The 14,137-nt window shown below is 37.0% G+C and overlaps 1 protein-coding gene across 2 annotated transcripts in view; it reads left to right on the top strand.

Moving 5' to 3' along the window:
- Positions 1–14,137, top strand: part of NLK (nemo like kinase) — a 128,982-nt gene that overhangs the window by 53,108 nt on the left and 61,737 nt on the right. The gene's annotated exons all lie outside the window — the stretch shown is intronic.

Genomic DNA, 14,137 nt, shown 5'->3' with positions numbered 1-14,137 from the left:
ATGTATGGATGTGAGAGTTGGACTATAAAGAAAGCTGGGCACCGAAGAATTGATGCTTTTGACCTGTGGTATTGGAGAAGACTCTTTAGAGTCCCTTGGACTGCAAGGAGATCCAACCAGTCCATCCTAAAGGAGGTCGGTCCTGGGTATTCATTGGAAGGACTGACGTTGAAGCTGAAACACTCCAATACTTTGGCCACCCAGTGCGAAGAGTTGACTCATTTGAAAAGACCCTGATGCTGGGTAAGATTGAAGGCAGGAGGCAAAGGGGACGACAGAGGATGAGATGGTTGGATGGCATCACCGACTCAATAGACATGGGTTTGGGTAAACTCCGGGAGATGGTGATGGACAGGGAGGCCTGGTGTGCTATAGTCCATGAGGTCTCAGAGTTGGACACGACTGAGCAACTGAACTGAACTTTGTTTTATTTATCTATTTTATATATTCTCATATAAGAAGGATTATACAGTGTTCCTCTTTCTTTGCAAGTTTAAATGGCCAGGTGAGGTAGAGGTGTCCCCAGCAGCAGTAACAAAAATCAAAGCACTAGATGGAGTATGAGTTTCTTTCTAGATGACATCACCCATGACAGTCCCACAGGACCAGGACACAAAATCCCTTGCTCCCCAGAGTCAGTTGACTTCAAGACTGCCAAACATTCCCTATTTGGCAGTCTTGAAGATCAGGGCACTAGACATAATACTTTAGCCTAATGTGTATGTGTGAACAACAAAACTTCAATGGCAAACATCAAAGAATTTAGAATAAATGAAGTCTTAAACTCTGACTCACGGGAGGGCCAAATATACTAAGATCCCATGTTTACCTGAGGTATTTAATATTTAACCAAATAAGATACATATCTTAAAATCTTGCCACCAGCAACATCAGTATCACGTGGAAGCTTGTTATAAATGCAGAACCTCATTTCACCACCCCAGACATAGCAAATCAATCTTCACTCTAAGACTTTAAGAATTCTGGGTAATTCTTACGTACCTTAAATTACAAAAGCACTGTGATTAAAGCAATAGTTCTTGAATCTGGGTAAAAGTCAAAGTCAGCTGGTATTCTTTGAATTGACGTATGAAATCTATGTGGGTAAATGGAAAAACTGTATAAATATCAAGGGGGAAGTATACAGCATGAAATCACAGTAGGGCCTAAAATATTGTAAACAGTATTCTGAGTTGATGATTTGTTTTAACAGTGTTAGTGAGGCATAATTTACATACTGTAACATTCACCCTTCATGAGTATGTAATTCTGTAATTTTTAGTAAATTCCCACTGTTAAGCAATTCTGGAACATTTTCATCACCCCCAAAAGTTAACCATTTTGTAGTCAGTCACTCATTCCATTTCCCAGCCCTGAGCAACCACTGATATGCTTTCTGTCTCTCTGAAAGTCGCATCCAAAAATTTCTTATAAGTGATATCATATATTGTGTGGTCTTTTGTGTTTGGCTTCTCTCAGTAGCACAATGCTTGAGGTTAGCCATTTGAGTGGTAGTTTATAAGGAAGTAGTAGTTTGTTCCTTTTTATTGTTGTATAGATGTAGCATAGTTTGTTTATCCATTCACTAGTTGATGGATTTGACTCCAGTTTTTTAGGCTATAAAACTGCTATGAATATTCACATAGAAATCATTGTGTGAACATATATTTTCATTTCCCTTATGTAAATATATGAGTAGATTTGCTGGATCATATGGTAAGTTTATTTTATCTTTTTCAGAAACAACCAAACTGCTTTCCAAAGTGGATGCTTTCCAAAGTGGATTTTACATTTCCACCAGTCACATGTGAGGGTTCCAGTTGATTGGAATTACACTGAATCTGTAGATCACTATGGAAAGATTGCAATCTTAACATTCAGTTTCCCAATTCATGAATATGAAGTGTTCTCTTTGTCTTTTTAAATCTTGTGTAATTTATTTCAGCAGTATTTTGTAGTTTGCAGTATGTACATCTTACATTTCTTTTTTCAAACTTCTTCCATTAAGTATTTTATTTGATTCTGTTATGAATGGAATTGTTCTCTTAATTTCATTTTAAGACCATTCATTGCTGGCATGTAGAAAAAAATGGGTTTTGTATAACAATCTTGTATTCTGCAACCTTGATAAATCTGTTTGTTCAAGTACTGTTTTTGTGTATTTGTGAGGATTTTTTACATAAAGGATCATGTCATCTGCAAATAAAACCAGTTTTATTTCTTCCATTCCAATTCAGATTTTTTTTTTTTTTTTTTTTTAAATGGAGGTGTGCTTTTTCCACTGAGGAGAACCTCCAGTAAAATTCAGATAGACATGGCTGGAGCAGACATCTTTGCCTTGTTCCTTGACCTTAGGGTGAAGCATTCAGTCTCATTTTGAAGAAAGGTATTAGCTCTGTTTTTCACGTGCCCTTTATCAGGTTGAAGAATTTTTCTCTTTTTAGTTTGTTGAATGTTTGTTTGTTTTTATCATGAATAGAGGTTGGATTTTATGTTACTGGATTGGATTTCCTACTTGTGGACAAAATGATGTCTCTGCTTTTTAATACACTGTCTAGGTTTGTCATAGCTTTCCTCAAAGGAGTAAGCATCACATCTTTTAATTCTGTCTTTGAGAGTAGGTATTGAAACCTCCAGTTCAGTTCAGTCTCTCAGTTGTGTCTGACTCTTTGGGACCCCATGGACTGCAGCACGCCAGGCCTCCCTGTCCATCACCAACTCCCGGAGTTTACTCAAACTCATGTCCATTGAGTCAGTAATGCCATCCAACCATCTCATCCTCTGTCGTCCCCTTCTCCTCCTGCCATCAGTCTTTCCCAGCATCAGGGTCTTTTCCAGTGAGTCAGTTCTTTGCATCAGGTGGCCAAAGTATTGGAGTTTCAGCTTTATCATCAGTCCTTCCAATGACTGATTTCCTTTAGGATGGACTGGATCTCCTTGCAGTCCCAGGGACTCTCAAGAGTGTTCTCCAACACCACAGTTCAAAAGCATCAATTCTTTGGCCTTCAGCTTTCTTTATAGTCCAACTCTCACATCCATACATGACTACTGGAAAAACCATAGCTTTGACTAGACGGACCTTTGTTGGCAAAGTAATGTCTCTGCTTTTTAATATGCTGTCATAGCATTTCTTCCAAGGACCAAGCGTCTTTTAAATTTCATGGCTGCAGTCACCATCTGCAGTGATTTTGGAGTCCCGAATAAAGTCTCTGTTTCCATTGTTTCCGCATCTGTTTGTGATGGGACCTGATGCCATGATCTTAGTTTTCTGAATGCTGAGTTTTAAGCCAACTTTTTCACTCTCCTCTTTCACTTTCATCAAGAGGCTCTTTAATTCCTCTGCTTTCTGCCATAAGGGTGGTGTCATCTGCATATCTGAGGTTATTGATATTTCGCCCAGCAATCTTGATTCCAGCTTGTGCTTCATCCAGCCTGGCACTTCTCATGATGTACTCTGCATAAAAGTTAAATAACCAGGGTGACAGTACAGCCTTGATGTACTCCTTTCCCAATTTGGACCAGTCTGTTGTTCCATGTCCAGTTCTAACTGTTGCTTCTTGACCTGCATACAAATTTCTCAGGAGGCAGGTAAGGTGGTCCCATATCTTGAAGAATTTTCCACAGTTTGTTGTGATTCACACAGTCAAAGGCTTTGGCGTAGTCAATAAAGCAGAAGTAGATGTTTTTCTGGAACTCTCTTGCTTTTTCGATGATCCAGCAGATGTTGGCAATTTGATTTCTGGTTCCTCTGCCTTTTCTAAACCCATCTTGAACCTACTGGAAGTTCACAGTTCACATACTGTTCAAGCCTGGCTTGGAGAATTTTGAGTATTATTTTTCTAGCGTGTGAGATGAGTGTAATTGTGCAGTAGTTTGAGCATTCTTTGGCATTGCCTTTCTTTGGGATTGGAATGAAAACTGACTTTTTCCATTCCTGTGGCCACTGCTGAGTTTTCCAAATTCTCTGGCATGTTGAGTGCAGCACTTTAACAGCATCATCTTTTAGGATTTGAAATAGCTCAACTGGAATTCCATCAGCTCCACTAACTTTGTTCATAGTGATGCTTCCAAATATAATTAATTGATTGGTTGATTGAATTTGTATTTGCCTTTTTGCTATAGTATTTGTTGTCTACGTATCTCATGGTTTTTTTGTTGATACAATCTTGCTTTATATCTTTTGTCTTAAACAAGTTCATATTTCAAAAATGTATTCTTGTGTTAACTGTTTTTCATTTCACTATTAACTCTTGATTTTTTTTTTTAATCCTCTTTTGGTTTTTTAGTTATTTTCTTATTGATTGTTCCAGGAATTGCAGTATGCATCTTAATTTCTGAACTGTCTGTATCAGATTAATACCCTTTTAATTCTGGTAAAATGCAACAACTTTGCTCCAGTATAGCTCAGTTTCCTCCCCGATTGTATTGTTATAGATGTATTACATCTATGTTTATTAGAACCAACAGTTGTTCTCTTTATGCACATATTTGCTATTTTGCCACCCCCCTACTGCAGTTACAGTGTTCCACTGCTGTCTAGTCTCTTTTATATCTAATGAAAAGTCAATCATTAATTGTCTTTGTTTTATCATTATTTTCTTTGTATTTCAATTATTAACCTTTGTCTTTACCTTGATCTATAGTTGACTGTGAAGTGCCTGGATACAGAACTCTTATGTCTATCCTACTTGGGAGTGTTTGAGCTTTGTATATTGTTCTTCATCAGATTTGGACATTTTTGAACCATTATTTCTTCAATTTTTTTTTTTTCTGCCCCTTCCTCTCTCATTAGATGTATGTTGGTACATTCACTTTTACTGCATAGGCTCTGAGTCTCTATTCATTTCTTTTTTTTTTTCAAACTTTTTCATCTCTTGAGACGAATAGTTCTTGAGATTGTGTAATTTCTATGGATCTGTCTTTTATGTTCACTATTTTGTTGTTTTTTTTCTTTCTTCTGTTATCTCAAATCTACTTTGGGTCCATATAGTAAGTTTTTCGTTCCTAATATTGTACTTTTCAACTTTTAGAGTTTGATTTCCTTTTTTGTAACTTTCTATTTCTGTATTGAGATTTTCTGTCATTGTCATCATATTTTTCTTTAATTCTTTGAACATGTTTATAATTGCTTTTGAAATTTTTCTGAGTACAGTATCTGGACCCACTGAGAAATAGTTTCTTTGGGGGCTTTTCCCTCTGAGTGGGTCACATTGTCCTCTGTGTTTGTGTGTTTTAACATGTCTTGCAGTTTGTTTTGTTAAAACTGGACATATTTGATAATATATTGTAACAACCCTGGATCTGATTTCTTTTCAGCCCTCTTCCCTCCTCTCTCTGAAGGTTGTCATTATTGCTGTTATTATATTTGTTTGCTTAATATCTAAGTAACTTGACTTAATATGCCAGATCTTTTTATTTTTTACCCTAGCCTTCTTGGGGTCCCATAGCTTAGCAGTCAGCTAAGTTAAAGTTGTGCTCAAAACATATTGTTCCAGTAAGGCTTCTACCCTATGCTGAGCATCTGTGAGTGTCTTAGGGTGTTCATCAGGTTTTCATGTATGCCTCAGTTTTTACTTTTTGCTAAGCTTCCCATTTTCCCCTTTATATGTAGGAAGCCTCCTAGTCAGCCCTCAATAGGTAGTTTAGGACCTCTGCAATCAACCTGTAGAGTTTACCAAGCCCCCTGTGGCTCTCATTTCTAGAATCTCCTTATTAAATTTCTGGATTTCTGTTAGTCTGCACCTCTTCCCAACTGAGACAGCAGGCTCAGGCTAGCAGAGCTGTAAACTTTATCTGTTCTTTTCTAGTTGGGTTTAATAGTTTTACTGTCAGTGCCACTGGGTGTGAGGTTTTGCCTTCCATTTCAGATTACTTCAGCAATCTCAGACAGTGAAGCCACTGGTTTCTGTGGCCAGCCCTGCTCAGGTACAACTGCTGCATAGAGTGTCTTGGGGTGGGGGGTGGATAAGGAATAACCCCAAACAATAACACCTCTGACTCCCTCTGTTCTTACCCAAAGCTCCACATTTTTCATAAACACTTAAATTTGTCACTTGACTTTAGTTATTTTCTGGAGCCTGGTAATGGTTGTTTCTGGCACACTTGTCCAGTTTTGTAGTAGTTTTGTAAGAAGATTTGCTGATTTCTTCAGTTTGCCACAGCTGGGAATCTTGCCTCCTGTTTTGTATTTGCAGTATTTTGGGGTTTGGTTATTTTTAAAAGGCCAACTAATTAAAAACCTGAAGCACATCTATATATTGTAGCTGCTTCAGCATTTTGCTTCACAATAGAAGTTAGGAGATTGTGATTAGATTAGGGGTGGGACTGTAGTTCTGCTATAATTCTGCTGACAGCATTCTGTGGAATGCTCCTTAATAGCATATTCTTGTGTAATGATGAAGAAAACGTTTGTTTTTTTTTTTAAAGCAAGCAAATTCTTTTGGAATTCTATCAAAACATAAGGAAGATATTATGTATACTCCTCTCTTCAGAATGAACCAGTGGCACAAAGAAAGGTATGACAGAATCTGCTGGGCTAGTGTAGATGTGTATCTTTATGGGGGGGGGGGGAGGCGGGGAGAAAGAATCAACCTCTTTAAAAATTACTCATTATATAGATTTCAATCTAAAATGCTTTTTTAATGCCCAAATTTAATGGGGAGGTTAGCCTTTACCTTTTTACTTATAACACACAGAAAGAATACAAAACAAAACATACAACTCAGTGATTTATCGCAGAGCACACACCTCTAGCCAGCATTCATATGAGAAATAGGACATGAGCAGCACCCAGAAGTCCTCTCTGCTCCGCCCCCATCATTAAGTAACCCCCTTCAAGATAACCATTGTCCTTACTTTTTTGGTAACCACTTCCTTTTTTAATAGTTTCTATTGCCTAAGTATGTATCCCTAAACCTTTAGAGTTTAACTTTGCTTGTACTTTTTATATAGAAATCTTACTGTTCATTTGTGACTGTTTTCTTTGGCTCAAAATTGTGTTTGTGAGATTTGTCTATGTTGCTGCATATAGCAGTAGTTCATTTCAGTTGCTGTAAAATATTCCATTATGTGAATATACAACAATTTGTTTATCTATTTTACTGTGCATGGGTGTTTGAGTTATTTCCAGTTTTAAGGGTATTACAAATATGGCTGCAAACACACACACTTGTTTGTGTTTTAATGTATAGGTACACACATTCCTTTTGGGTGTATACCTAAGAGTCAAATTGCTGGGTTCCAGTATGGATTTATTTTCATTTTAGTATATAAAACCAACCTGTTTCCCAGAGTGATTCTATAAATTTACAGTTCAACTAGCAATGTATTAGGATTGACATTGCATCACATCTTCACCAAACATTTGGTATTATCAGACTTTTAAATATTAGCCATTTTGATGGTTAAGTCATACTTTCTCTTTGGCTTTAATTTTCATTTCCCAAATGACTAATGAGGTTAAGCTCCTTTTCATATGTTTATTGGCCATTTGAATTAATCCTTTTTTGTGGTGAAATGCCTTTCCAAGCCTTTTTAAAAAATTGATTCTTAAGAGTTCTGTATGTAACTGGCTAAGAGCCCTTTGTTCCTTTTTTGCTACCCTAGCCTTGCTCCTATGGAGAAGGCAATGGCGACCCACTCCAGTACTCTTGCCTGGAAAATCCCATGGACAGAGGAGCCTGGTAGGCTGCAGTCCATGGGATTGCTAAGAGTCGGACACGACTGAGTGACTTCATTTTGACTTTTCACTTTCATGCACTGGAGAAGGAAATGGCAACCCACTCCAGTGTTCTTGCCTGGAGAATCCCAGGGACGGGGGAGCCTGGTGGGCTGCCATCTATGGGATCACACAGAGTCGGACACGACTGAAGCGACTTAGCAGTAGCAGCAGCAGCAGCCTTGCTCCTAAAAGGCTCCTAAAGCCCTTTATTAGCAGAGTCTTAACATGGATCTAGTTGGAAAAACCAAAACATGGTTTGCAGACTCTGAGCCTCAGTATTTTAGAGCAATGTTTAGTTTAGAAGCTGAGAAGCACTTGCTTAAGACGGCTGTTCTGTCTGCATAGCCAGCTTTATGATAAGCCAAATGTCTATATATGGGAGAATCTGTTTCTGCGCCATGTTTCTGTTTCATTGGACTGTTAGACTGGCTAAATTACCATGGCTTTATAGTAAGTCTTCATATCTGGGAGAGCAATTTTCCCGTCTCATTCTTTTTCAAGAGTGTTTTTCCTCTTAGCTTTCCTTGGCATATTTTCATTTTCATAAAAACTTTTATACTAATTTGTCTAGTTTTACAAAATGAAAACCATTTTATGTTTTAAATTTCACTTGAGTCTATAAATCAATTTGGGGAGAATTGAAATTTTCACAGTATCAAATAGCTTTCTAATTCATGAATATGGTATATCTCATCATTATTTATGTCTTTAATTTCTCTCAGTGATGTGTTTTCAGTACTTTTATGTGGAAGTCTTGCATAAATTTTCTTTAATCCCAGTTTTGGCTATTTCTAACATTATTATAAAATTTAAATATTTTTTTCATTTTAATTTTTTTATTTTGCAATTTTGCAAACATACTTTTTCTTTACTTATGAATAATTAGATCCCATTAGCCAGGCTTCCCAGGTGGCTCAGTGGTAAAGAATCTGCCTGCCAGTGTAGGAGATGCAGATTCAATCCCTGTGTCAGGAAGATCCCCTAGAAAAGGAAATGGCAACCCACTCCAGTATTCTTGCCTGGGAAACCCTATGGGCAGAGAAGCTTGGTGGGCTACGTCCACAGGGTCCTAAAAGAGTAGAACTTGACTCAGTGACTAAACAACGACAACCTACCACTCAGGTTCAGTAACTTTAAGATTTGCTTCAACAGTCTTTATTGCTGAAGTATTTTAAAACAAATCTTAGATCTCATATCATTTCACTTATGTATACATAAGAATATACATCTCTAGAAAATAGGGAAATTTAATTTATAATCATAATTTTAAACCATATTCAAGTTTTCCTTTTTATTCCAAAAAAGACTTTATTGTTAGTGTGTTCAGTTTGCTTTTAACTAATAGTATATTGAGACTTATAGTTTATGTTATTAAAATATTAGTTTAACCACTAAAAATATTAATATCAAATGGTAAAACATTCTCTTTGGCAATTAAAAACAAAACTTTTTCTGATGATGTGCACAATTTATTACAGTTTTTGACATTGGTAAAGCCATAATCCTGTAAACGTACCATGTGAATAAAACTGTCCTTTTCTTTCATTTTACGTCTTCTACATTTATAAAACTAATGTGCAACAAAAATTGCCATTACTTAATTTTAAAAAATCTTTATATTCATCATTGATCCTGTTACTGAATACATATCTTTCATGAAGTCATCAATGGGATTAAAAGCAAGTACATTTTTGTATGACGTAGTTTTAGTTTTGGTTACCCTTTGTGATCTCCTCTTGCCCAAAGTTGTTAAAATACAAGAAGGAGTTGCAGTTGTGAATTATTTTCCTTTGTGGCTTTGTACAGATACCTTTCCTTCATTGCAACTGGTTTCCTCCCCATACGATATTCACAGGTCTGTTTCTAGGGGAATTGGTAGCTAGTGGATCCTGAAAATTTCCTAGACTTGGCAGACTAGGATGTGTCATGATCACCCTCTAACATTGAAAAGACAATGTGGCAGCTTTTGTGCAGGCAGGTCAGACTCTTACAGAGACATTTTGACAGTGACTGAGAGGGAAAGAGTCTGTATGTCTTTTAGAATCTACAGTAAGGATGGAACTAATTAATTCATGATCTCAGGCACCATAAAATATTCCCAAGACAATAATTAGCATTAGATCATTTTTCACCTATAGTTTAACTTATTCAGTGATTATTGGAATGGGGAGTTGAGGAGGCCTTAAAGTTAGATCTTAAAATAGCAAGTATTTGAAAGTAAATATGACTGCTTGGTATTGGATGGCTTCAGTTCAGTTCAGTCGCTCAGTCGTGTCCGACTCTTTGCGACCCCATGAATCGCAGCATGCCAGGCCTCCCTGTCCATCACCAACTCCCAGAGTTTACTCAAACTCGTCTCCATCAAGTCGGTGATGGCATCCAGCCATCTCATCCTCTGTCGTCCCGTTCTCCTCCTGCCTCCAATCCCTCCCAGCATCAGAGACTTTTCCAATGAGTCAACTCTTCGCATGAGGTGGCCAAAGTACTGGAGTTTCAGCTTTAGCATCATTCCTTCCAAAGGACACCCAGGACTGATCTCCTTTAGAATGGACTGGTTGGATCTCCTTGCAGTCCAAGGGACTCTCAAGAGTCTTCTCCAACACCACAGTTCAAAAGCATCAATTCTTTGGCGCTCAGCCTTCTTTTTCACAGTCCAACTCTCACATCCATACATGACAACTGGAAAAACCATAGCCTTGACTAGATGTACCTTTGTTGGCAAAGTAATGTCTCTGCTTGGATGGCTTACCTAGTCTTTATTCTTCCTTATTAGCACCCCCGGGTGTCTCACTACAGATCAGAATGGCTCAGTGCTCACTCTCATCTGCTGGGATCATTGCTATTTATACTTACTTAAGCACAGAGTTAGAGGATGTTTAAATTCCTCTTTAACTCTTTCTGTTAAATGTAGCTATTTTGCTTCTCCCAATCAGTAATATTAGGATATGAGAAAAAAGAATGAACTGTTTCACTGCTTGGTTTGGCTATTGTATAATACCTTTTTTCCTTGTAATTTTCAGATTAACAAATTGGGGGATCATTTATTTTATAAGTATGTTGCATAAAATGAAGAAGATTGCTTTCTCATGTATAGAGCTAACTCAGCAAATACCAAATTTGGATAAACATTTTAAAAGAAAAACCAACATCAGAAAAACCCGACTGATGGAACAGATTATCTAAATATGAAAGATGAGAAACCTTTTTAATATGTTTTTGGGTGGGGGCAGGAAAGCTTAGGAGATTTGTTCTTCTAAATACTATAGTTTGCAACTCTGTAAATTATGTCAGAGTGCACACAGAGTAGAGCTTGTTGAAGATCTGGTTAGAAAAACAAAAGAATCATATAAATAATATTCCATATTCTTTAACCTGTAGTGTCCATGAACATATAATAAGTACTGAGGACAACTAAACATTTTCTAGACTTACTTGTCAAAAATTTTGTCTCATAGTTTTTGCTATTGTTTTCTCAACAGACTTCATCTAAATACAAGTAAAAATAACTTTTAAGGAAGTGAATCCTGTGAATGTGAAGGCAATAATCTAAACATTTAGAGTGTAGTTAGGAAGTTTTCCTGAAGAGAAGGTTTGGCTATCCACTCCAGTATTCTTGCCTGGAGAATTCCATAGACAGAGTAGCCTGGGGGGCTACAGTGTAGGGGGTTGCAAAGAGTCGAACACGGCTGAGCGACTAACACTTAGGAGGTTCTGTTACTGAGATGTGTATTGTATTGGTACAGTTGACATAGTAATTGTAGTATATAACAAAAAATAGAGGATTGCTGATTACAAGTTAATGTGGCCAGAATTAGAAGAAAAATGTCTTAATCCAAATTGAAGCATTCTCATTATAAATTATTATTATTTTTGTTGGATAGTTAAAAACCTGTATCAGAGCCATGAACTTTAAAACTGCTAAAATATATAGAGGGGAAAGATTCTTCATGTAAAGTGAATGAGGAGCATTAATTTCAGGGAGATTCTTGCTGATTAGTTATACTAATTAAAAGATGTTGTAATGTAACATTCTAGTACCTGAAAAGTATCCCCAATAATAACTTTTACTCTTGTTTCATTTCAACCCTTCTGCTTGTCAGTAATAACAAGCAGATTTGTGGCACTGGTCTCAGCTTCCTGGGATTAAGAAAACTTTACAACAAAACAACCACACCAAATCTAAAAGCCTTCCTGTTTTGGTAGTGTACTCTTTTGACTGACTGTCTATCTCTCTGAAGAATGGCTCGTGGATTCTTCTGGCTGTTTAAAAAACAGTTGAACTTATATTCTAAGTTCAGAGAAGGATTGATGAACCCGAGAAGATATAAGAAAGGATTCTTTCTCACAACCCTTAAAACTTTGTTTTTGTTTTTTCTCTTTTGAAAACTTCTAAGTGTTTACAGAATCAAATGTTAATTTAAAACTGAGGAAGTGCCTGTTAGTATAACTGGAATGCTTGTGAAGGTAAGCAGATGAAAGGACAGATGCACTGTTTTATTTAGAGCATATAGTATTTTAGAGAAAGTAACTGGTCATAACTGAATCGTAGGGTGAAGGATAACTCCTTTTTTCTGAAAGGAGGAAAGTTGTCTAAACGTTGTTCATTATCTCTACAGCAGGAGCTTCATGAACAAGTGCAGTCGAAATAACCAGGGTATTGCAGCAGCAGAGAAACTAAGCACAGCAAGCCATTCAGTAACAAAGAAAATAAAAGAATTCCTGTATAACAGGCTTCCACACTTATCTGTGTTCTGTGGTACTGTTTGTGCTGAAGTAAAGCATCTGCTACCTCAAGTTAAGAGAGAACAAACTCAACATGGCGTGAAATTACTGCACTGCCATTCACATTCATTAGAGTTACATTGTTACCAGCCACAGGCATGACTGGCTTTTGCATGAATAATAAAATAAAATGCTGCTTTGTGAATTTTGCCTTAAAACATTAGAAGGAATGGTACTAACCCTGAGCCAAGAATGGGTTTATCTTAGAACAGCTTTCCTCACCATGGTAGGCTCAAGACCAGTGAAGTCAGAAGTTGCAAAGAATTTTTGCTGCATGAGGCCTTTGGAAAGGGTATTGTGTTAAATCAACTTACTCATTTTTTAAAATTAATATTGTGCAGGCTAGCTATCATTAGACATTAAAAATTACTAAAGTGCCATTTGGCAACATCGTAGTGATCATTGATTCAGGCAATAAAGCCGTCAATGGGTGCTAAATGTAGTGAGTCAGAGTTTGATGAAGAATATTTACAGTTAGACAAAAGGAAAAAATAAGTTTACAGTGTAGAAGCCTGAAAGAACACTTCATCCAAATGATCACAGTTACCATCAGTCATGGGAAAAACTGACTTCATGTGCCTACTAAAGTGATGCACTGAGAAGACATCTGGGTCATTCCCGTTAAAAAATACATTCCCTAGTGGCTCAGATGGTAAAGAATCTGCCTGCAATGCAGGAGACCCCAGAGTCGGGAAGATCCCCTGGAGAAGGGAATGGTTTCCCACTCCATTATTCTTGCCTGGAGAATGCCGTGGACAGAGGAGCCTGGCGGGCTACAGCCCATGGGGTTGCAGAGTCAACACAACAGCAGCTAACAGCATCAGCTTTAATCTAATATTAAGAAAATGTCAGACCCAAATTGAGGAGCGGTCTACAAAATGACTGGCCTGTAGTCTTCCAAAATAGCAATGTCATAAAAGACAAAGAAATGCTAATTAACTGTCCTCCATTAAAGAAGACTCAAGAGGCAGTGACTACTATGCAGTGTGTGATCCAGAATTTCCTTTCCTTGCTGTTTCATTGACTTTTTATCTTCTGGTATCCAGGTACCAGATATTTAAATATGAAAAAAATGTAATAGTCAATATAATATTATATTTGGTTGCCTTCGTATTTTGCTTTCCTGGATTATGTGGATTCTAAGCAGTGTTGTGGATTTTGCTTGGTACTTTTTTAAACAACAGTCAAAAATGTTAGGTCTCTTAGCGTAGTTGAATTACATTTCAAGGTATTGAAGAGTTAAAAATTATAATACTTGTTTTACCAAATTTTCTATCAGTGGGAGAAAGTAGAGTCCTCATGCTGTTTTAAAAATACTAGGATGCACCATTTAAGAGGAACGAGAACTCAGGAAAGGAAGTAGCAATCACTAGGATAAATTTGTAAAGAAGTGATGATATTCATAAAGAAGTTTGGTATGATTTTTAGACAGTTAAATAAAAGGAATGCTTTATTTTCAGAAAAGTAATTTGATAAGTGTCTTTTTTCCTCCTGGACAAGAGGAAGAAATAAACTGAGTGATTGTAGTTAAGTAAGTAATTGAATAAAGATGGCTTCTAGTATTATATCTGTTGAAGAGCTTTGTCCTCAGACCTGTTCTAAACTTTAATTAATAACTTAGATAAAGGCATTGGT

The sequence above is a fragment of the Bubalus kerabau genome, chromosome 4, assembly GCF_029407905.1.
Source record: "Bubalus kerabau isolate K-KA32 ecotype Philippines breed swamp buffalo chromosome 4, PCC_UOA_SB_1v2, whole genome shotgun sequence".
Taxonomy (NCBI): domain Eukaryota; kingdom Metazoa; phylum Chordata; class Mammalia; order Artiodactyla; family Bovidae; genus Bubalus; species Bubalus kerabau.
This window is presented reverse-complemented; position numbering and strand designations above follow the sequence as displayed.